At 30.6% G+C, this 24,688-nt stretch overlaps 2 long non-coding RNA genes across 10 annotated transcripts; one reads left to right on the forward strand and one right to left on the reverse strand.

The window, feature by feature from the left end:
* The first annotated feature begins 926 nt into the window (after nt 1-926).
* Nucleotides 927-10,129, forward strand: LOC131620969 (uncharacterized). The gene is made up of 3 exons (XR_009289391.1): nt 927-1,122; nt 1,208-1,269; nt 5,695-10,129. It is a non-coding gene; the product is annotated as an uncharacterized LOC131620969 (long non-coding RNA).
* Nucleotides 10,130-19,196: 9,067 nt separating this feature from the next.
* LOC131620970 (uncharacterized) lies at nt 19,197-22,278 on the reverse strand. Of its 9 annotated transcripts, none has more exons than XR_009289400.1 (4): nt 21,914-22,278; nt 19,939-21,656; nt 19,733-19,807; nt 19,197-19,659 (listed from the first exon to the last, which is right to left on the reverse strand). It is a non-coding gene; the product is annotated as an uncharacterized LOC131620970 (long non-coding RNA). The 9 variants fall into 9 exon arrangements; XR_009289394.1 differs by having other exon boundaries at nt 19,197-19,433; nt 19,559-19,659; nt 19,733-21,656; XR_009289396.1 differs by having other exon boundaries at nt 19,197-19,807.
* Nucleotides 22,279-24,688: the final 2,410 nt, after the last annotated feature.

Below are 24,688 nucleotides of genomic sequence, written 5' to 3' on the forward strand. Positions count from 1 at the left end.
TAATATAATTTTTTTATAAAAAAGATAAGAGATAAAAAATAGATTATATGATTTTTATGAGACCACTCTTGCTTACAATTGTACTATAATAGTAATATCGCTATTGCTATTGAGATTACTACATTAAAAGTTGGTCAAGCTTATGGAACAAAATATATTATATGATTTGCATTATTGCTTACAACTCTTTTCAACTTGTATAATGCATCTAAGATGTTTGTACACTCCATCGTTTAGATAGCTTTAGCTATGAACCAACGGTTGAGGTTAAAATCTTTATTAAAAGAAAAAGAGTATCTTTCTTTAACTTTAACTTTATAATAAAAAAATTATTCCCTTATCTTTAGACGGCTTAAAATGATTGGAATTGGTATTATCCTTAGCATAATAGATAACGTTTGAGTTGAGAGTGACAAAATAACTTGACTTTATAATTTTCAAACTTATATCGTTTAAAAATATAAAAAATTATTATTTTGATTTAAGAATTTTTTTTTTGATATTGACAAGTACACATCAATATTATTTTCTCGTACTTGTTAAATCTAATTAACTTATTTGATTTATGGTGTTTCACCGGCCATTCTTATGATTTACTGCTCTTGCAAAGATTTTTCATTTTACCTCGATCAATTATTTGATATTAGTGCTTATTTCTTTCCTATTTCCTTTTAATATCCATATTCTGTTTCTTTTTCTCCCATTTTATCACACCTAATTCAATTTTTTTTAATTGTGGATTTCAATGTTGTGTGCCTTTCATAAACATTAGTTGTCGTTATCATGATAAATCAAAAGATAAATTTACAGTTGTAAATGTGTCATGGGAGTGGAAGAATGATGGAAGATGGTCAAAAGTGTGAAATGTTGTGAAGTGGAACTCACTATCATGACCAATGGCACTTTAGTAACTTCATTCAAAATTTAGTGGCATTTTCATGTTATGATTCAATAAAAACCCGGTGCTCTCTCCTTAGAATCACTCAATTCCAACTTACTCAAATATCACTCTCTTCTTTCTCTCTCTAGATTCATCCAATTTATTTTTTTTGCAGAAACTTAAAGTGGTAATAGTTCTATTCCTCTCAATGATCCAAGCTACTTTGTCTTATACAAATTATGGTATGTTTTATTTAAATCTTCACTACAATTTAAGGTTGTTTAGATCTTCATCACTTTTAATTAAGTCTTGTTCTAACTTCTGCAGCTTCATTGAGAGAGATGCTTTTTTTCCTTTTCAAACTACTATGATTTCCTTGATTAAATGAGGTGAGTCATACTTTTGATTTTATTTATTATTTTTTTGTCATTAAAATTTTAAAATTATATAATTAGTATAATAATTTGCAAATTATTACTATGATAAAAAAATTTAGAAAAAAAGGGAACGTTCCTTATTTCCCTGTAACGTTAAGTTTTTGACAATTTCATTCCTTAAACATTAATCTATAATAAACACGTTATGTATTTGTTAATTTACAAATCTCATTTGCTTTTCGTTATGTCTCATTTATCTTCCATAATTAGATATGAAACGAGTCAGAAAAAATAGACTGGTTACACATTATTTTTATTTTCAATTTTATCAAAAAAATAAAGTCTATACACCATTATTACAAAGGGACTTCTAAGAATCTGATGTTATCATTAGAGTGATCTATTGCGGCTTAGGAGATGGAACATTGCAGAGTTCCATCAGCCCGAATTGCAATATATAAGATGTGTGGAACTTCTTTGTGCAACACTCTTGATGCTTTCATTGATGCGATGGAGTTGACATAATATCAGTGTCAATTGGAGGAGAAATGGAAAACAAAAATAAAATTTTTAACAATGAATTTTCGGCTAGATCTTTTTATGCAATGACACATGGAATTTTAACGATATTTGCTGGAGGAAATTTTGGTCTAACTCCTGCTTCCTTGGTTAATTTTTCACCATGGTCTATTATTGTGGGTGCTGGAACGATAAATAGGAAATTTGTAACCAAAGTGAAATTAGGAATCAACCAAGTTTGGCAAATGTGGCTATGGAGTATCAACATGTTTAAAATATGATTTTATTTGAAGAAGCAAATAAAAGTGAAAACTTGTGGAATATTAATAATAATTTTATCTGAAGAAGTAAATAAAAGAGCAAACTTGTCGAATATTAATTTTATTAAAAGCTGTAAATGTATGAGCCTAATGATCAAGAATAATGTTGTATATTGTACTACTTAATTGAAAATTAATATTAATAAGTGGTGATGATGTACCATACATGTCGAATAATGATCCATATGTAAATAAATTAAGGTGAGTTTTGCTTCTTTTTTTCATTAATTCTAGAAAAATCAATCCAATTCTTGTTATTAAGTAATATTTAGATAAATTTATATTAAATTAAAGTTTTAATTTTTATATTTTATTCATTAAAAAAATAGTCATGCTATTGTTTTAAACAATTTTGGTATAATTTCCAATTTTTATTAAAAGAAATGTGCTAATATGTAATTGTTTTAACAGCGGGCTCCTTTGAGATGATATACACAGTTTTAGTTCTTTCATCCTATTTTAAATGTTACTTACTTTTTTTTTTTAAATATGATAAAGACACATTATGCTCCATTTTTTACATAGTTGAGCGTCTCTAAAAATAATTAAATAGATATTTGAGTTCTTGCAACAAAAAATTTAAAACCACATTTGTCCTTGAGCTCTTCCACTCAAATTTACTTTATTCTAATTTTTAAAAAATTATAAATTAAATTATTTTATCTTAATCGTCCTTCTTATTTTTATTTTTTCTTCTGTATAAATAATTAAAACCACGTAATGTATTTATAATTTAATTATTAACTGTGATAAAGTTGTCTATGTGTAAAACAATCGACACGTTGAAAATGAAATTTAGATACGTATGTGATTAATTCATGTGTTTTCTTTAAGAACTCTATTATTTACTTAAGCTAATAGAAGGTTGACAGTTTTTGACATTGTGGTGGGGAGTTATTGTGGCGTTTTAAGTGGATTCTTTTCTACTGATGGTGTTTCTTGGGGTGAGATCTAAATTTTTTTTAGCATGTTTTTTACTTTTTTTTTTCTCGAACTTTTGTGTATTTTATTGGTATTGTGCGTCTTGTGCATATTTAGGATCTTTATGTATTCTTTTGGGGTTTTTTGTTGCCTATCATTTATTTGTTATTAAAAAATAATCGAGACGTTGACTAATATATATATTTTTTTTGATTAAGGGGAGGGCCTAAGCCCAAGCGGTTGACTAATATATTTTAAATATGCTAAGAGGGTTAAAATTTTAAGAAACCCCTCTTAAATCCTCCAACAGACATTTATTAAATTTTAAAGTTTTTGTTGATCAGTGTTGATAGACAATTGTGACAAAATTCTTTAAGAACTTTACCGACAGTTACAAGTCTTCTAATCAATTGAATAATGTCCTAATCACCTAGTTAGACTTCAAATATTTTTGGTGATTTAATTAAGAAAGGAGATAAAATATTTTTGCTATCCATGAACTTTTACCACTTCTCAATTATAATAGATTCATATTTTCTCTTTTTTTAATAATAAAAACACATCTCTTAGTGAGATGGTAAAAGAAAAAGCAAATAGATAAAATGTTGCATGGTTATACTTCTCTTCACATGAGTAAAATGTATATACTACAAGAAAAAGGGTTTGCGGCGATATTATTTTTTTTTAATCAAGCTTTCATTATAAAGAACCAATAGTTCTATCGAAGAGATTACAAAGAGCGGGACGAAACAAACAAAAGCCCCGGAAAAAATTTACAAGCCAAATATAATCTAAGAATAATACAAAAAAGGGTCATTTGTAAACTCAAAGAAATTATAATTTTGTGCGGGTAATTTTCCCGATGAAGGACCATCTCCACCAGAGCTCCTTAACACTCCAAACAATGTCTGAAACACCCCAACTATCATTTCGGAAAATGATCTCATTCCTAAACTTCCAAATAGACCAACAAGCCGACAACCACAACTATCCTTCCGTACCGGCTCTAACATTGTGCTTTTTGCAAAAATTATGCCTAACCAAAAAACAATTCCCAATATCTTCAAACTTGTAATCTACCAAACCCACCCAACAAGCTATCTTGTTCCAAATCACCGAAGACACCGAACATTTAAACAACAAGTGATTCATGGATTCCCTCTTCAAACCACACAAACAACAAGAATCTAAAGAGGGAATAATAATACCTCTAGATAACAAAAGATCCCTAGTGGGTAATCTATCTATCAAACACCGCCAACCAAAAGCCTTTAATTTTAACGGAACCACCACTTTCCAAATCATAGAATAAACTCTATCGTACTTATTCAAAGGCCCTCTTGGTAAGTGAAAAAAACTAAAAAGATTTTAACAAGTACGAACCGAGAATATACCGTCCGATTCCGCGAGCCACCGCACTCCATCCCTCACATCCGGCCGCAAGCACACGCTTCCCAGCATGCTACGGAGCTGCTGCCTATCTAAGTCTGCAGCCTCGGTCTCCAAAGAATACGGGATGCCGAGGTCCCCCCACTCCCACACATCACCCCTCCATCTTCCCATACTAGCCACGGATACGCATTTTAACTTTGTAGAAGAAAAAGCCACCGGAAATAGCTCCTTGAGACTCCTCTCCTCTTTCCTACAAGAATGCCAAAAAGATGTGTTGTAACCATTACCGATATCGAACCTACACTTTTCAACAAAAAATCATCATAATAAGAATTTTGCAAAAATAGAATATCTTTCCATCACAAAGAATAAAACTATATTAATTAAATTAGACATAAAACCAAAAACAAGTGATAGTTAATAAAACATAATTAAGCCAACTTATTTCGGATCCCACGGTTAACTTATTCTACATACCGATATCTTAATTAATTAGCCATACATATTGATATGGTTAAACATGCATAAATTTGTTCGGTTTATAATAAAAGGCATATTACAAGGCACACAATATATCATGCAATTAAATAATATAAAGGCAGAAATAATAAACCTGAATGAAATAAATGTGAATCTTGAATTACTCGAACCTCCGCCACAGGTTGGCTGGATCGTTCTTCAAATATTATTGGGCGTAAAATTAAAGTCAAGGAAAATAAAAAGAACTAAATATAACGTAATGTTAGATCTATGAAAGGTTCACAACAATCTCCGATGTAGAAATTGTTGTGAGAAAAAGAAGTGGTGAAATAAAATGCAGAAAAGAAATTAATGCTTGGAAAATAAATTTGGCAGCACTTCTATAATACGGTGAACTGACTTTATTTGGAATGTCGCGGTAAGCAAGAGTCGCCACCGACTTTTATTTTATCCAATTTTAGGAAAGGCTAAAAGAACAGGAAAATACCTTTTAAAAAGATTTTGAGTTCGGGGGGTAAGTTATACAAAGGGAAGGTGTAAGGCACCCTTTGCATCCATGGTTATCCATGGGCTCTTAATTGCTTAGCTCACTTTGTTTTCAAAAATATTTGAATTGTTTGAAAAGTGGGGTGTGAATAGAAAAGATTTGTTAAGAACTTTAGCTTGTAAATAAGCGTAGCCTTGTTTTTGAAAGTATTTAAAAATGAGTGGGAAAAGATTTTGATTTGGAATTTGAATTTGAAAAAGAGCAAGAAATTAATAGCAACTACCCTAAGTTAAAAAATTTGTTCTTTTAACTTTTCAGGTGAAAGGGTCTATCCATACCATGAGAGGGCGGGAAGTCTATCAATTGGATGTTAAGGGTCATCGAGAGTATCGTTCGCCATAAGACTGCCCCTTGCCATAAAGAGGCAGGTAGTCTAAGGGAAGGATATAATAGTCATTTTATCTTTTTTGGCATCATGCGAGGAGACCTTAGCAATTGGGACAATTATTCTTTATAAGGCAACCTCGAGGGAGTTTCAACAACTTTGAAGGCAACGTTTGCTTTAGGTATCGTCGGAATCGAGGGACTTGACTATTTTAGGCAACAAAATTAATAAGGCAACAAGGCAACAGCAATAAGGCAACAAGGCAACCAGAGGGATTACCCTAAAGGTGTGTGGGTGCAACAATCACGTGGTTAACTTCGATGACATTTATCTTGTAGTTAGGTGATCTATGTTCAGTTCATGGTTTGCACTCCCTAAATTATTAACCACGCAATTAAAACAAAATAAAAGCAGAAATAAAATTTCCTACGTTATTACAATAAACACCTGCGGGGATGGGGGAAATTAAAAGACAGAGAATAAGAGGGATCAATAATTAGTCTAATTATCTTGAATGCCTCGATCTTCCTCGAACCCTCGATCGACCCTGAAAATTAAAAGAAAAAAATAATAGGGGTGAGTGTATTGACTATTCGAAGCAAACCCTATTTTGGGCAAAAGGCAAAAAGTAAAATAATATTTAAATAAAATAAAATAAGGATTGGAAACTTAGCTCTGATGGTGCGTAGTCGGAGGATCTTGGCTAACCCTGAAAATGAAAAAGAGAAAGGTAGAAAACTTTTTGTGGCAAATACAAGACATTGATAATAAGTAAAAGAGGAATTAAAAATAAAAGATAAATATATAAAAAAAATAGAAAACTTAGCTTTTGGTAGGGTGAAGCGCGCGGCTGAAGAACTTGAAATAACCCTGAAAATTTGCGCGAAGAAGAGAATTTGTTTTAGTGTATGAGTGATCCCAATAGTAATAATTTAGGCAAAAATGGCAAGGCAAACCCCAAAAGGGACAGAAATTAACTAAGGTTAACGGACAACACCTACCAATAACAATGATTAGTTATCATGCTAAAATCAGGGTTTGAGGCAAAATTAAAATTGTATTATTACCCAAAAATAATTATTAGTTTAAAAAACAATTATTATTTTTAATGTTATAAGAAAAATCGAATTTTCGATTAAAAAAATATATAATTATCAAAACACTATTATTTGGTAAATAAAATATTTTTAAGGAAAATAAAGAATAATCAATAAAAGGAAAAGAAAACAATTAAAAACCGAGAATTATGTAATTAAAAGAATATTAGAAAAGAAAACGTAGCTCTGATCATGTGTGATGAGGCTGGAGATCATGGTATACACCCTCAATTCTGGGACGCTGGATCTAGAGTGCTGATGATCTACTAATATGCTCCGATGCCGGAGCCGCCTCATTAACGCCGCGAATAGCCCGATCGCTCCGATGCGACCTGCCTAAGTGCTCAAGTGTCGTCTACAAGCCGCCACTAGCGCCTCTACGCCCACGCCCCCGGACCCGGAGTCGGAATCGGAGTCGGAGCCGGAGCCGGTGTTGCCGGTGGCGACACCGGCGAGTGGTTATAAGATTGGGACAAGTGGCAATAATGCTTGGGACCACTACATTTGTCAATGTGGCACTTTATCCTCTTTTGTCCTTTTGTTGAGTTAATGTCATTAATTCTTTTATAAGGACTTTGAAAATGAGTGAATCTTCCAATGTGGAACTTTATTACATGCATTTATTAGCATTTACTCATTTTCACCATTTGTCATTTTAGAACACCCTTGTAATTATTATACCATTTAATAATTACAACATTAAATTCTCTGCAGGCCTTATCAAAAGATCCAGGCCCATTACACGCCTGTTGGCCCAAAACTTCTACTCCAGCAGCTAACCCATTAGACACTCCACATACTTCCGGACCACTTGATTTAATAGGGCCCACAACAGGAAAAACAAGTCCTTCTGAATCCCCCACAAAACTATCATCATCCCCTATCTCATCTACATTAATTGCTCTAGACAAAACTGCCTCGGGTGTCACGCAAGCACCTCTACTAATACAGTCAAAAAACACCTTTTTCCCACAAGGCTTAGACTGTTGCCTTTTTAATGAAAAAGGGCTGCTAACACCTGTCAACCTCTCAGCAGCAGAAGCAATAGCCTCACACATCCCATCACCGCTTCCATCTATTTTCAGTTCGTTCTCCTCCTCGTACTCCTCACCGCCCTCCTCCGCCACATCTGTATCCTCCTCCGACTGGGAAGAACAAACAGACACGAAATCATCCCTTTCCCTTGAAAATAACTTCTTGAAGCACGATAAATCACATTCTTCCATAATGGAGATTGGAAAGACCTTATCATCTATCTTCACATTCACACACTCTTCCACCATACCAAGGCAACAGGTCCTAATACAGATGCGGGCGACATCCATTCTGGACTTAAGATTCGTGCCTTCATCACACTTGAGAAAACTCCCAACTAACTCTGCTAACATCTTGAAGAAACTCTCCTCCCATACATGACAGGGGACACCAATAATTTTGATCCACGCTACTCTCTCCTTGTCAACGTCTAACAGATTCCACTGTTTAATGGCGTTGAACCATGCCTCCCACCAATCTTTCCTCTCCTCAATGAACCGGACAATCTCATGGGCGAATAAGAGAAGAACAAAGTCTTAGGTACTTCTATGGTTGTTCTACTAGGAGATTTGTTTTGAAGAACATCGGCGAATGATCTATACTTCCTACCACCGTCCGCCATATTACCACCCCATGGGTTCTTCTTTGCTCCCTCCGAAACACCCTTAGATGCCCCACAAAACTTCGGATCAGGACCAAACTTCTTAGGGTTAGGTCTGACAAATCTCGGCAGGTTAACGTGTAGTTTCCGACCATCAAGAAAAATGTTGTCCAACTTGACTTCTAGAGATTTCTCATCCGGCACATTAGAAAATCGCACAAAACCATACCTCTACCATACTTATCTGTCTTAGGAGGTATCACGAACTCCACAATGTCTCCATGTTCTTTGAACTAGTAATACAAGTCATTCGCTCTCCATCTTGCTCCGAACTCAGACACAAAGAAAGACGAGACAGCGACACCCTCCCTCACCTCAAACTTCCCACTTAGGTTGCGACTTCCTGCTATAATCTACCTTTCTCCAAACACCTTTACCACCTTCACCCATGGTAGCCATACAAGCTAACGCAAAAGAACGAAGAAGTTAGAGAGAAGGGAGAGAACCTCTTTCTAACATGATGTTTGTATTATAAGTGAGTCGTGATTCATTGTTCTCATTTCTCATAATAACCAAGTGTTCTCATTAAATTTTGATTTTGTTGATTTTAATGAACTGGATTGATTTCTCTTTCTATGTTGATTTAAAATAAATATTAAGGATCATAGAAAGAGAAACCAATCTAGTGCATTAAAATCAACAAAATCAAAATTTAATGGTCGTGATTCATTGTTGTCGTTTCTAATAATAACCAGTGTTCTCACTTGAGTATATATATATATATATATATATATATATATATATATATATATATATATATATATATATATATATATATATATATATGAGTGTATCCTGTGAGAACTGATATCTATTGTGAGTAACGAAAAGTTTCAGTATCAATCGTCTGAGTTAATTGACACCTAAGATTTAAAACTTCCATATCAAGAACAACTTACTGAATAATTTCTATTATGCTTAACATTTAAATATTCTATAAAAAGAAATTCTTACTATAAATATTTTTATTTTTTGATTAAATTATTATTAAAATACATTTTATAAACATACTTAATATTTAATATTTCGTTAGAATATTATAAGTACAAAATACAACTCAAATGTATTCAATTTTTTTATTTAAAATTAAATTTTTTTAAATTTTAGATATTTTTCATACTAAAAGAAAAATTCAGAAATAAAAAATCAGGATAATAGTAGAAAAAATTTTGTTTTGTTTTTATTTTTAATATTAGGAAGATAAGTAAATAGGTTAATAATTGTGATGATTAATTTGTTATTAAAATATTTAAAGTGTTGTTTGATTTCAAAAGTAATTTTAGAAAAATTTATTCAACAAAATAAATTGTGGAAATATATACTTTGATATATAAAATTCAAAATACAACGAGAAAATAATTTTTTTTTTAAAATTAATTTTCTCAGAGTTAAAATGTTTAAATAAAATCAAATGCTATAATTTTTTAAAAATATATGTTTTTACTAGTAAATAATTTATGCTACTAACTATTTTAAATTAATATAATATTGACCTTTTAAAAAATAATAATACTATTTTCTGATTTTTAATTTTTTGAATTCATCTTTTAATATTGAAAAATATTTAAAATTTAAAAAAAGATACCGAATATGTTTAAGTTATATTTTTTAGATATAATATTCTAACTAAATATTAAGTATGTTAACAAAAAATATTTTAATAATGATTAAATAAAAAATATTTATGGTAAGAATTACTCTTTATAGAATATTTAAATATTAAGCTTAATAGAAAATAATCCAATATGTTGTCTTGATGTGAAATTTTTAAATCTTAGACGTCAATTAAATCTGACGATTAATATTGATAGTTCTCATTTCTCATAATAGTTATCAGTTCTCACCAGATATATATATATATATATATATATATATATATATATATATATATATATATATATATATATATATATATATATATATATATATATATATATATATATATATATATATATATATATATATATATATATATATATATATATATATGGGAGCATATCAAGTGAGAGCATTTTATAATGAGAGATGAGAGGAATAAATATCAATCATTGGATTCATCAAAAGAGAGAATTTAATAGCCACATTAAATTACTAACATTCTCTCTCTTGATGAATCTAATGGTTGATATTTATTCCTCTCATCTCTCATTATAAAATGCTCTCACTTGATATGCTCCCATATATATATATATATATATATATATATATATATATATATATATATATATATATATATATATATATATATATATATATATATATATATATATTTCCTTTCAAACCTTTCAAGTATGGAGAAGGAGGGGTGGTGGACATCCTTTAATTCGCGGACGACACTATTCTTCTTGGTGAACCGACTATCGATAACCTTTGGAGTTTGAAGGTTGTTTTGAGAGGGTTTGAATTGGTGTCGGGATTGAGAATAAATTTTATGAAGAGCAACGTTTATGGCGTGAATGTTGGGGAGTGGTTTTTGAATTCGGCAACCTACTTCCTTGGATGCAAAAGAGGTGATGTTCCTTTTACCTTTCTAGGAATTTCGGTGGGGGGAAACCATAGAAGGAGGAAAGCTTGGTTGAAACCTATTCAAAACATAAAAAATAGACTTTCGTCATGGAAGGGTAAATCTATATCTATTGGAGGTAGGGTGACGCTCATCAATGCGGTGATTAATGCTATTCCTTCGTTTATGTTCTCTTTCTATAAAGCGCCGAAGAAGGTTCACTACAAGAAAATTGGCAAATTGCGACGGTTGATTTTGGGAAGTTACGGAGATTTTAACCGCCACAATTTCCAAGGCATGACGGTTTGGTAACCGTCGTAGAAATGTGTGTCGGCAGGGGGTTTCGCGACGGTTGCTAGAACCGCCACTCCAACTCTAAATTACGACAGGTAGTCAACTGTTGTAAATGACCTATTGCGACAGTTGTAATTGTCGTCAAATCTGATGTATATTTTAAAATAACTTTTGAATTTGCGGCGGTTTTAGAACAAGTTACGGAGGTTAATAACCCCCTCTAAATATATTAATTCTTTAAAAAAAAATACAATGGTGAGATACCATTAAAAGCGAGACTTTCATTATACTAATTCACTCCTAATAACCAATACACAGTATAAAACTAGAAGTAAGATATTTTTTTAATACCCAAGCAAGAATTATGTTTCTTCTAAGTGTGCTTTTATTCAAACATAGAGAGAATGGATTTCTTACAACTAGATTGTGACACGCGCGATGCGCGGTTATATCATTTATATTTGTCACTATAACTCTCAATTGTAGTTTTTTTAATGCGGCAGAATAAAATATAGAATAATAAGTCAATTTATAGAAGTTTTTTTAAAAAAAAAAAGTATGTTCATAACAATTAAATGAAAATTAAATATTATTTATATGGTTATATTCCAAAGAAATCATAAATGAAAGAAGAAAATTAATTAATAAAAATAATTTAATTGGTATGGTTAAATCTAGACGAAAGCAATGACAGTAAATATAAGGACTTTGAAAATGAGTGAATCTTCCAATGTGGGACTTTATTACATGCATTTATTAGCATTTACTCATTTTCACCATTTGTCATTTTAGAACACACTTGTAATTATTATACCATTTAATAATTACAACATTAAATTCTCTGCAGGCCTTATCAAAAGATCCAGGCCCATTACACGCCTATTGGCCCAAAACTTCTACTCCAGCAGCTAACCCATTAGACACTCCACATACTTCCGGACCACTTGATTTAATAGGGCCCACAACAGGAAAAACAAGTCCTTCTGAATCCCCCACAAAACTATCATCATCCCCTATCTCATCTACATTAATTGCTCTAGACAAAACTGCCTCGGGTGTCACGCAAGCACCTCTACTAATACAGTCAAAAAACACCTTTTTCCCACAAGGCTTAGACTGTTGCCTTTTTAATGAAAAAGGGCTGCTAACACCTGTCAACCTCTCAGCAGCAGAAGCAATAGCCTCACACATCCCATCACCGCTTCCATCTATTTTCAGTTCGTTCTCCTCCTCGTACTCCTCACCGCCCTCCTCCGCCACATCTGTATCCTCCTCCGACTGGGAAGAACAAACAGACACGAAATCATCCCTTTCCCTTGAAAATAACTTCTTGAAGCACGATAAATCACATTCTTCCATAATGGAGATTGGAAAGACCTTATCATCTATCTTCACATTCACACGCTCTTCCACCATACCAAGGCAACAGGTCCTAATACAGATGCGGGCGACATCCATTCTGGACTTAAGATTCGTGCCTTCATCACACTTGAGAAAACTCCCAACTAACTCTGCTAACATCTTGAAGAAACTCTCCTCCCATACATGACAGGGGACACCAATAATTTTGATCCACGCTACTCTCTCCTTGTCAACGTCTAACAGATTCCACTGTTTAATGGCGCTGAACCATGCCTCCCACCAATCTTTCCTCTCCTCAATGAACCGGACAATCTCACCCTCTATCAAGTCCTCTAACAGACACATATTAGGACCCAAGGTAGTTACTCTGATAGAGAAAATACCTTCTTCCAAGAAGGACTTATTAAGATCAACCTCCGCACCCGGATTCCAGATAACACCTGTATATGCCTTTCTATAGTGACCGACAACTTCCAAACAATAAGAGAAGAACAAAGTCTTAGGTACTTCTATGGTTGTTCTACTAGGAGATTTGTTTTGAAGAACATTGGCGAATGATCTATACTTCCTACCACCGTCCGCCATATTACCACCCCATGGGTTCTTCTTTGCTCCCTCCGAAACACCCTTAGATGCCCCACAAAACTTCGGATCAGGACCCAACTTCTTAGGGTTAGGTCTGACAAATCTCGGCAGGTTAACGTGTAGTTTCCGACCATCAAGAAAAATGTTGTCCAACTTGACTTCTAGAGATTTCTCATCCGGCACATTAGAAAATCGCACAAAACCATACCTCTACCATACTTATCTGTCTTAGGAGGTATCACGAACTCCACAATGTCTCCATGTTCTTTGAACTAGTAATACAAGTCATTCGCTCTCCATCTTGCTCCGAACTCAGACACAAAGAAAGACGAGACAGCGACACCCTCCCTCACCTCAAACTTCCCACTTAGGTTGCGACTTCCTGCTATAATCTACCTTTCTCCAAACACCTTTACCACCTTCACCCATGGTAGCCATACAAGCTAACGCAAAAGAACGAAGAAGTTAGAGAGAAGGGAGAGAACCTCTTTCTAACATGATGTTTGTATTATAAGTGAGTCGTGATTCATTGTTCTCATTTCTCATAATAACCAAGTGTTCTCATTAAATTTTGATTTTGTTGATTTTAATGAACTGGATTGATTTCTCTTTCTATGTTGATTTAAAATAAATATTAAGGATCATAGAAAGAGAAACCAATCTAGGGCATTAAAATCAACAAAATCAAAATTTAATGGTCGTGATTCATTGTTGTCGTTTCTAATAATAACCAGTGTTCTCACTTGAGTATATATATATATATATATATATATATATATATATATATATATATATATATATATATATATATATATATATATATATATATATGAGTGTATCCTATGAGAACTGATATCTATTGTGAGTAACGAAAACTTTCAGTATCAATCGTCTGATTTAATTGACACCTAAGATTTAAAACTTCCATATCAAGAACAACTTACTGAATAATTTCTATTATGCTTAACATTTAAATATTCTATAAAAAGAAATTCTTACTATAAATATTTTTATTTTTTGATTAAATTATTATTAAAATACATTTTATAAACATACTTAATATTTAATATTTCGTTAGAATATTATAAGTACAAAATACAACTCAAATGTATTCAATTTTTTTATTTAAAATTAAATTTTTTTAAATTTTAGATATTTTTCATACTAAAAGAAAAATTCAGAAATAAAAAATCAGGATAATAGTAGAAAAAATTTTGTTTTGTTTTTATTTTTAATATTAGGAAGATAAGTAAATAGGTTAATAATTGTGATGATTAATTTGTTATTAAAATATTGAAAGTGTTGTTTGATTTCAAAAGTAATTTTAGAAAAATTTATTCAACAAAATAAATTGTGGAAATATATACTTTGATATATAAAATTCAAAATACAACGAGAAAATAATTTATTTTTTTTAAATTAATTTTCTCAGAGTTAAAATGTTTAAATAAAATCAAATGCTATAAGTTTTTTAAAAATATATGTTTTTACTAGTAAATAATTTATGCTACTAACTATTTTAAATTAATATAATATTGACCTTTTAAAAAATAATAATACTATTTTCTGATTTTTAATTTTTTGAATTCATCTTTTAATATTGAAAAATATTTAAAATTTAAAAAAAGATACCGAATATGTTTAAGTTATATTTTTTAGATATAATATTCTAACTAAATATTAAGTATGTTAACAAAAAATATTTTAATAATGATTAAATAAAAAATATTTATGGTAAGAATTACTCTTAATAGAATATTTAAATATTAAGCTTAATAGAAAATAATCCAATATGTTGTCTTGATGTGAAATTTTTAAATCTTAGACGTCAATTAAATCTGACGATTAATATTGATAGTTCTCATTTCTCATAATAGTTATCAGTTCTCACCGGATACGCTCCCATATATATATATATATATATATATATATATATATATATATATATATATATATATATATATATATATATATATATATATATATATATATATATATATATATATATATATATATATATATATATATATATATATATATATGGGAGCATATCAAGTGAGAGCATTTTATAATGAGAGATGAGAGGAATAAATATCAATCATTGGATTCATCAAAAGAGAGAATTTAATAGCCACATTAAATTACTAACATTTTCTCTCTTGATGAATCTAATGGTTGATATTTATTCCTCTCATCTCTCATTATAAAATGCTCTCACTTGATATGCTCCCATATATATATATATATATATATATATATATATATATATATATATATATATATATATATATATATATATATATATATATATATATATATATATATATATATATATATATATATATATATATATATATATATATATATATATATATATATATATATATATATATATATATTTCCTTTCAAACCTTTCAAGTATGGAGAAGGAGGGGTGGTGGACATCCTTTAATTCGCGGACGACACTATTCTTCTTGGTGAACCGACTATCGATAACCTTTGGAGTTTGAAGGTTGTTTTGAGAGGGTTTGAATTGGTGTCGGGATTGAGAATAAATTTTATGAATTCGGCAACCTACTTCCTTGGATGCAAAAGAGGTGATGTTCCTTTTACCTTTCTAGGAATTTCGGTGGGGGGAAACCATAGAAGGAGGAAAGCTTGGTTGAAACCTATTCAAAACATAAAAAATAGACTTTCGTCATGGAAGGGTAAATCTATATCTATTGGAGGTAGGGTGACGCTCATCAATGCGGTGATTAATGCTATTCCTTCGTTTATGTTCTCTTTCTATAAAGCGCCGAAGAAGGTTCACTACAAGAAAATTGGCAAATTGCGACAGTTGATTTTGGGAAGTTACGGCGATTTTAACCGCCACAATTTCCAAGGCACGACGGTTTGGTAACCGTCGTAGAAATGTGTGTCGGCAGGGGGTTTCGCGACGGTTGCTAGAACCGCCACTCCAACTCTAAATTACGACAGGTAGTCAACTGTTGTAAATGACCTATTGCGACGGTTGTAATTATCGTCAAATCTGATGTATATTTTAAAATAACTTTTGAATTTGCGGAGGTTTTAGAACAAGTTACGGAGGTTAATAACCCCCTCTAAATATATTAATTCTTTAAAAAAAAATACAATGGTGAGATACCATCAAAAGCGAGACTTTCATTATACTAATTCACTCCTAATAACCAATACACAATATAAAACTAGAAGTAAGATATTTTTTTAATCCCCAAGCAAGAATTATGTTTCTTCTAAGTGTGCTTTTATTCAAACATAGAGAGAATGGATTTCTTACAACTAGATTGTGACCCGCGCGATGCGCGGTTATATCATTTATTTTTGTCACTATAACTCTCAATTGTAGTTTTTTTTATGCAGCAGAATAAAATATAGAATAATAAGTCAATTTATAGAAGTTTTTTTTAAAAAAAAAGTATGTTCATAACAATTAAATGAAAATTAAATATTATTTATATGGTTATATTCCAAAGAAATCATAAATGAAAGAAGAAAATTAATTAATAAAAATAATTTAATTGGTATGGTTAAATCTAGACGAAAGCACTGACAGTAAATATTTCTATCTTCATTCTAAGATTGTTATTCGTAGAGACCATAAACTATAAAAATTGTTAGACATGTAAATTTATGTGAATCTTTATTACAAAGACAATAAACAATCTATATCTAAATAATTATGAGTATAAAATACGATTAAAATAATAATTATAATTTATATTAAAGAAAGAAATAAAAATTTATCACAAAGAAAACATAGTTATTTTAGACTTGTGAAGAAAGAGGAAGGAAATTAAATCCACAAAAATAAATAAAAATTAATAAAAGAAACATTTGAACTCAGTTTCTAAAATTGCGATGCTCCAAATGATTGTATGAGTAAGAGAGTTATATTTTGATCTTCATTCTAAGATTGTTCTTTGTAGAAATTGAAGCCTATCGGACTTTTATTCAAATTGCAAAAGCTGCAAAATAACAATTAGAAATTATATTAGACAATATGAATATAAGTATGAAATGAATTTAAACATGATCAAATTAATATTTATAAAATTAATTGGAATATGATCAAAACGATAAAATTAAAATTTATAGAGAAAAATATGGATATGAAATTGATTTGAATTGTTGTAAAAAAATGAAACCTTTCATGATTAGATAAAGATAGAAAAAACAATTTTGTTTTTTAATGGGTGTTGAATTGTTTGCCCATTCATCTCATGCTTTTCCATTTTATGTATGTTCTAATTCTAAAATATACGTGTCATGAAGATAGCAAGAGGAGTTTATCTATTTAAGATAAAAAGTGAGACAAATTGACCGTTTAAAATAATAAAATGATATTATGGAAGAAAATAAAACATCACATACATTTTGATTGAATTTATAAAGATAACACAAACTATTAAATTTAATTTATATATTTGTGTGACTGGATTTATAATTTAAATTTTTATTGAATTAACCGTTTCATTAAACTCTTTCTCTTATAAGCATTAACTTTTACAATAATTAGAAATTTGTAACGGATAGTTGTACTTAAAATAAATCGTAACTGATACACAACATAATTATGATAACATTAAAATATAAAAACAAAAAATTATATAAATTAATAATTACTACTAAAATACAATTTACTACAAAAAAATAGATTAAGAATAAAATTATTATATATTACTTTATATAAATTTTAAAGAAAAATTTAACTATTAGATTGAGAAGAATCAATGGTCATGATGAGGAGTAAGTCTTGATAACCTACTCTTGGAGTAAGAATATCCCTCCTCAATTTTAAATTGCTTCATTTTTTAAAATTATTTGTAAAATGATTATTAGAAACTTCATTCATAGTAACCAAAACAAATATTGTTGGTAGATATTAAGAATAAAATAATATAATAACAATGTAAATAAAATTAAAAAATTTGTAATAAAAATTAATTAATTAATTACATCAAAGTCTTCCTTTTTAATTACAGTGTAAACTAACTTTACACATTCATCCAATCAAAATTTTTACACTTGTCATGTCATATTATTTTTTTTTAATTAAAATTATGTTTTAATAAAAAATAATTAATTAATTACATCAAAGTCTTCCTTTTTAATTACAGTGTAAACTAACTTTACACATTCATCCAATCAAAATTTTTACACTTGTCATGTCATATTAATTTTTTTTAATTAAAATTGTGTTTTAATTAGATATATGGTTGTGATTGGTTGACAGTGTAAAACTATTTTACACGGTCGGTGCATATCCCTTTTTCTCTATTATTATTATAACTATTATTATTGATGGTTTATTATTTTTATTATTTTATTAATATTATTACTATTATATTGATTGTTATGATATTATTATATATTTATTAAAAATATATTTATATTTTTTATTTTTGGCTATTGTATAATATACAAAAAATTATAATATTTATAAATAAAATTATTTCTAATATTATTATATGGATAGTATTATTATATATTATATTATTATATATTATTATTTATATGATTATCATTAAAAGTAGTGCTGAAATATTATATTATTATTTATTTTTAATGTAGGGTTAAATTAGTAAATAATACATTAGGTGTATGGTCAAATTAGTAAATAACCCATTAGGATTTTTGCTAAGAATGATTATCATGGTGACATGTGGCTAGGGTTGCCATCATGACAACCATCCATTTATATATATTAAGATTAAGATTAAGATAGCCTAGTACGCACCACTACCAATGTCTAATATAGAATTAAAGATATTACTTATATATATATATATATATATATATATATATATATATATATATATATATATATATATATATATATATATATATATATATATATATATATATATATATATATATATATATATATATATATAAAAGTTACATGAGATTAACCATTGCATTTTTATCCATCTAAATACAATAGTATCTAAGGGCTGCATTAGAGTTTCTCTTGGAAGAGTTCCTTCTTGTATATCAAATCAATTTGGTTGCTTGAAGACCATCGATGACCGCCATGCGTATCATTGCATCTTTCCAGCACCGACATCGGATGATACAATATATTGTTTGTGTCCTAAGAAGACTCGGTATCTTTCACCATAGAAGTTCAAGTGAGCTTCTCAACATGGTATATATGCTTTTTCACATAAACAAAAAATGAAGGCTAGCAAGTATAGTTAAATTGCCATTTTAAGTTAGAAAAATGGAAAACTTACCCAACAGATTCAATGTCAAGAGGCATGAAATATGCTATACCAGTATAACAAGTGTAGCCAGAGTATGTAACTTCTGTTGCCCCGAATAACTTTGTCCTCACCTATTCACAAAATAATACAATTAACACAATACTAAACCAAAAACTCATAATTAAAGAGAGAATTTTATAGGACCTAGGACCAAATCCCATCTGCTCCAACCAAGAGATCTCAATCATATTTTTGACAATTCTCCAGCACCACTGAAACCTACAACATAATTGATGAATGTGACGTGACACGATTGATAAGCCAAATAATGTCTAGTCATATTAGTCTTCAAAATAATACCTATAATAGAATGTGAGGAGTATCTTCAATTTAAAAGTTTCTATAATTACCTTAGTTCCATGATCAACAAAATCAACAACATTACTGGAATTCATAATGACATCTTCCCCTACTGTACGAACAAGAATCTCTTGTAAAGCCATTTAACTAACAATTCGCAGGAGATGCTTATGTTTCATATAATAAAACTTAGAATGCATCTTCTATCACCTGTAAAATAAGATTTAACTTACCAAGACTCAAAAACTCCATGTCCAACCAAGAGATCTCAATCATATTTTTGACAATTCTCCAGCACCACTGAAACCTACAACATAATTGATGAATGTGACGTGACACGATTGATAAGCCAAATAATGTCTAGTCATATTAGTCTTCAAAATAATACCTATAATAGAATGTGAGGAGTATCTTCAATTTAAAAGTTTCTATAATTACCTTAGTTCCATGATCAACAAAATCAACAACATTACTGGAATTCATAATGACATCTTCCCCTACTGTACGAACAAGAATCTCTTGTAAAGCCATTTAACTAACAATTCGCAGGAGATGCTTATGTTTCATATAATAAAACTTAGAATGCATCTTCTATCACCTGTAAAATAAGATTTAACTTACCAAGACTCAAAAACTCCATGTCCAACCAAGAGATCTCAATCATATTTTTGACAATTCTCCAGCACCACTGAAACCTACAACATAATTGATGAATGTGACGTGACACGATTGATAAGCCAAATAATGTCTAGTCATATTAGTCTTCAAAATAATACCTATAATAGAATGTGAGGAGTATCTTCAATTTAAAAGTTTCTATAATTACCTTAGTTCCATGATCAACAAAATCAACAACATTACTGGAATTCATAATGACATCTTCCCCTACTGTACGAACAAGAATCTCTTGTAAAGCCATTTAACTAACAATTCGCAGGAGATGCTTATGTTTCATATAATAAAACTTAGAATGCATCTTCTATCACCTGTAAAATAAGATTTAACTTACCAAGACTCAAAAACTCCATGACAAACCCACTAATTCTATCACCTATGATGCAACCAACTCTCATAACTTCTTAAGCAACATTCAAATATATAGCTTCTAAAACAAGGCCAACTAAATATAAATTATAAATATGCTAATTAAATTGTGTCTCTCTTTAGCAACATGCTTCAGCAAACTATCTTGAAATGGTGTCTCTAGAATAATAGAATTTCATTCCTATGCATATTTTATTTATCAAATCAAGTAACCAAGAATTCCACACTGAAACTAAGATAATAGTATCACTGCGTAAGAATACACAAAACTTGTAATTACTGTGAAATTCCTAAAAACGTGCAAATCATACAATTATTGCAATTAGAAACCCTAAAAAGAGATCAAAATTCTTAATCAATAAACAATCGATATCTCTGCATACCAAGACCTAATTTTCATAGACGTGATGACAATCATTTAGGAGGAGTACCAGGGATACTGGCCTGCTGGACTTCAAGATCGTTGAGCTGCTGCTCACAATTCTTTTCGTTGATAAAAGGAACGAAGAGCACAAGGAAGGTGGTTCTAGTGATCCAAGTGATCGGTGCTTTTGAGGAGTTTGTTAGGGATGATTGAGGTGTCAGTGTAGGCTTGTTTGCTCCAGGAGGCGATGGGGGAGCGCGATATCTAGGTGATGATGGAGTCTTGGGAATTGTTTGGTCTGTTAGGTAGAGAAACACCGCCGCTTCGACTTTGAGATGCCATAGCCGAACAATAGAGTCTCTGAAGATAATATCCGAAGTAAGAATTTAATAGCACAAATGCAATTTGCATCAGTAGAAGAAATCAAGCTACTCATATATAACACAGACTCAAAATCTAGAAGATCATTCCTATATGCAGGGTTATCTTTGACAGATGTAGACTCTATACCTTTTTATCATTATCATCAAACCTTAGGAATCAAAAACTAAGTTTTTAGGTCAAAAGAATTAAAAAAAGTTCAGAATCAAAATCGAAATTGAAGAAAATCGACAAACCTGGTGAAAACCAAAAGTGACAGATCTTTTTACGTGAAATCGAAGCCTAGTGTTTGCCATTGTTTGTTGAAGAGAGAAAGAGAGAGATTGAAAGACTTGACACAATGAAATTTGGGGAAGATAGAGATATTACTTACAGAAATTGATTTCAGATAGTGAGATTGAGGGATTGTGATTTGGGGGAAAGGATAGGGTTTCTTAGGGGAACGTGTAGCGCAAAAATATGAAAGCCAAATTCAAATGTGAAGGATAGAGAAAGTGGGTGAAGGAAAATTAGAGGGATGAATAGAAAAAATAGGCGCTAGTTGGAGTTTGAGGTGTAGTTGAATAGAAACACGTGGAGACAGTTCTAAAAGTTGTCGCTGACCCATTGATATAATGCCTTTGTTGAAGGATCTTAAATTTGTTTAGTGTTTATTTTTATAAATCATCATAACGAGTCGCGACAGTTGCACTAAACGGTCGTAGGAACTGTCGCAAGTATATTTTAGGGACAATTTTTCTATAACTGTCGTAAACCGAGTGTCGCAAAATTGTATTTTTCTTGTAGTGGTTGTTAAAGAGATAAGAGGTATAGCTAGTAATTTCCTGTGGGGAGGGTGTAAGAACAAGAGATGTATTCATTGGGTCGATTGGAAAACGGTTTGCAAAAGTAAAGATAAAGGTGGCTTGGGAATTAGGGACGTCGGAGATATTAACCGGGTTCTTCTTCTCAAGTGGAAATGGAGAATTCTAACGGAGGATAAAGCTATTTGGAGTTGGTTTCTGAAGGTTAGATACGTGGATCCGAAGCTAAAAGTGCAAGGGAAAGTTTCAGTTGGAATCAATTCAAAAGAGTCATTATGGTGGAGGGACGTAATCGCTAATGAAGTTCTTTCGGAGGATGGTTCAGAAGGGTTCAAGAGCAACGTTAGATATTTTTTTACCAATGGTGATAATATTCTGTTTTGGATTAGCAATTGGTGTGGAGACAAGCCGCTGTGCATTGCGTTTCCGGGGCTGTACGCAGTCTCTGTCAACAAATATTGTTCCGTTTCAAGTGTTTTTTGCAGGACTGTGCAGGGAGGGCGCTAGCAGCTGCCGGTCTGCTTGGGTAGTGAAGAAGTTGCGGCTGCGGTTTCGGCTTGCACGGTTTTGGTGGACCAGTGGAACAGGTGCTTGGTCCTTCTGGAATCGGTGCAGCAGCGGGAGGGCGTAGGGGATAGCTTCGGTTTGAATCCTAGTTCTAATGGGATTTTCTCGGTGGCAAGTGTTTCTTCGTGGAGTTCCCGTAAAAAGACTCATGCTTGGCAGCCACTAACGGTGAGCAATATGAATTATCTTTGGTGTTTGGATCTTCCGTCTAGGATTGCCATCTTTGCGTGGAGGTTTTTCGTATCTCGGCTCCCAACAATTGATTCTCTTATTGCAAGAGGAATCGGTAATATAAGCAGCCCGAGATGTGTGTTCTGTGATGACCAACCGGAGTCCTTAAATCATCTCTTTTTCGATTGCGAAGCCTCTAAGAAAGTGTGGGAGTGGATATATGGTTGGATTGGTGACAAAGTCCCTTTTTCTTTGGAAGACTTTAAAGACTTCCAACAAGTTCATGTGAAGGTTAAAAGTATTAAGGTTAGAACAAAGATTCAATTCATTTGGTTATCTTTGATTTGGAGTATATGGCGTATGCTTAACTCTATGATCTTTGAGCACGTTCTCTTTAGTTTTGAGGTTATGGTTTATAATGTAATGTTTCTCTCTTGGAGTTGGTTGGGTAGAATAAGGGGATCTATTTCCTTGCCCACTTTTTATGAGTGGTACAAGTATCCCATGGATTGTTTCCACACCTTGTAATTCGGTGTAAGGGTTGCACCCCTAGTGCGATTTCCTTTATTAATCTATTTGCTTTTAATTATATATATATATATATATATATATATATATATATATATATATATATATATATATATATATATATATATATATAAAAGAGGTGTTAGGAGGCAAGACAAAGATGATGACCTACAACCAAATTGTATACTACAAAAAAATATGTAAAATTCATGCACCAATTATATATTTATATATTTGATCTTAATTATTAATACGGCAATAACTCTTATTAAAAATTGTAACTCATAATTTTAGTAATAAAAAGTGTCATTAATGAGTATTATTTGTACTGAGTGATAAAACAGTTAAAGAATGGAAAAAAAATAGTAAATTGTGTAATAAAGCAAAAAACTTATTATTAACATCAATTTTAAATGTTTGTATAACAATAATAATAATGAAAATAATAATTCCTATAAAAAATAAAATAAAAATAATATATTAGTATTGTAAATAGTGACTATTTATAGAATTTATTTTAGATATTTATCATATATTAAAGATTATGGAAAAAAATCTTACATGGATAAATTTATATGTATTAAATGGATATAGTAATAATATATAGAAACTGCTTGATTATTTTTAATAAATTTTTTCAATAACATGATACTTTTAATTAAATTATTTTTTAATTAATCCAGAGTAACTGAAAGACTTATAATTCAGTGATTTATAACTAATTTATGTTTTTTTTTCACATTAGTATTTTAATGCACATTAAATAGATAGTTAAAGAAAGGGACAAAAAACAGATATTTACAGATGTATTACAAAATTAAGGTATTAAATATATATTTTAATATAATATTTTTATAAAAAAGATAAGAGATAAAAAATAGATTATATGATTTTTATGAGACCACTCTTGCTTACAATTGTACTATAATAGTAATATCGCTA

Source organism: Vicia villosa, linkage group LG7 (genome assembly GCF_029867415.1).
Source record: "Vicia villosa cultivar HV-30 ecotype Madison, WI linkage group LG7, Vvil1.0, whole genome shotgun sequence".
Lineage (NCBI taxonomy): Eukaryota > Viridiplantae > Streptophyta > Magnoliopsida > Fabales > Fabaceae > Vicia > Vicia villosa.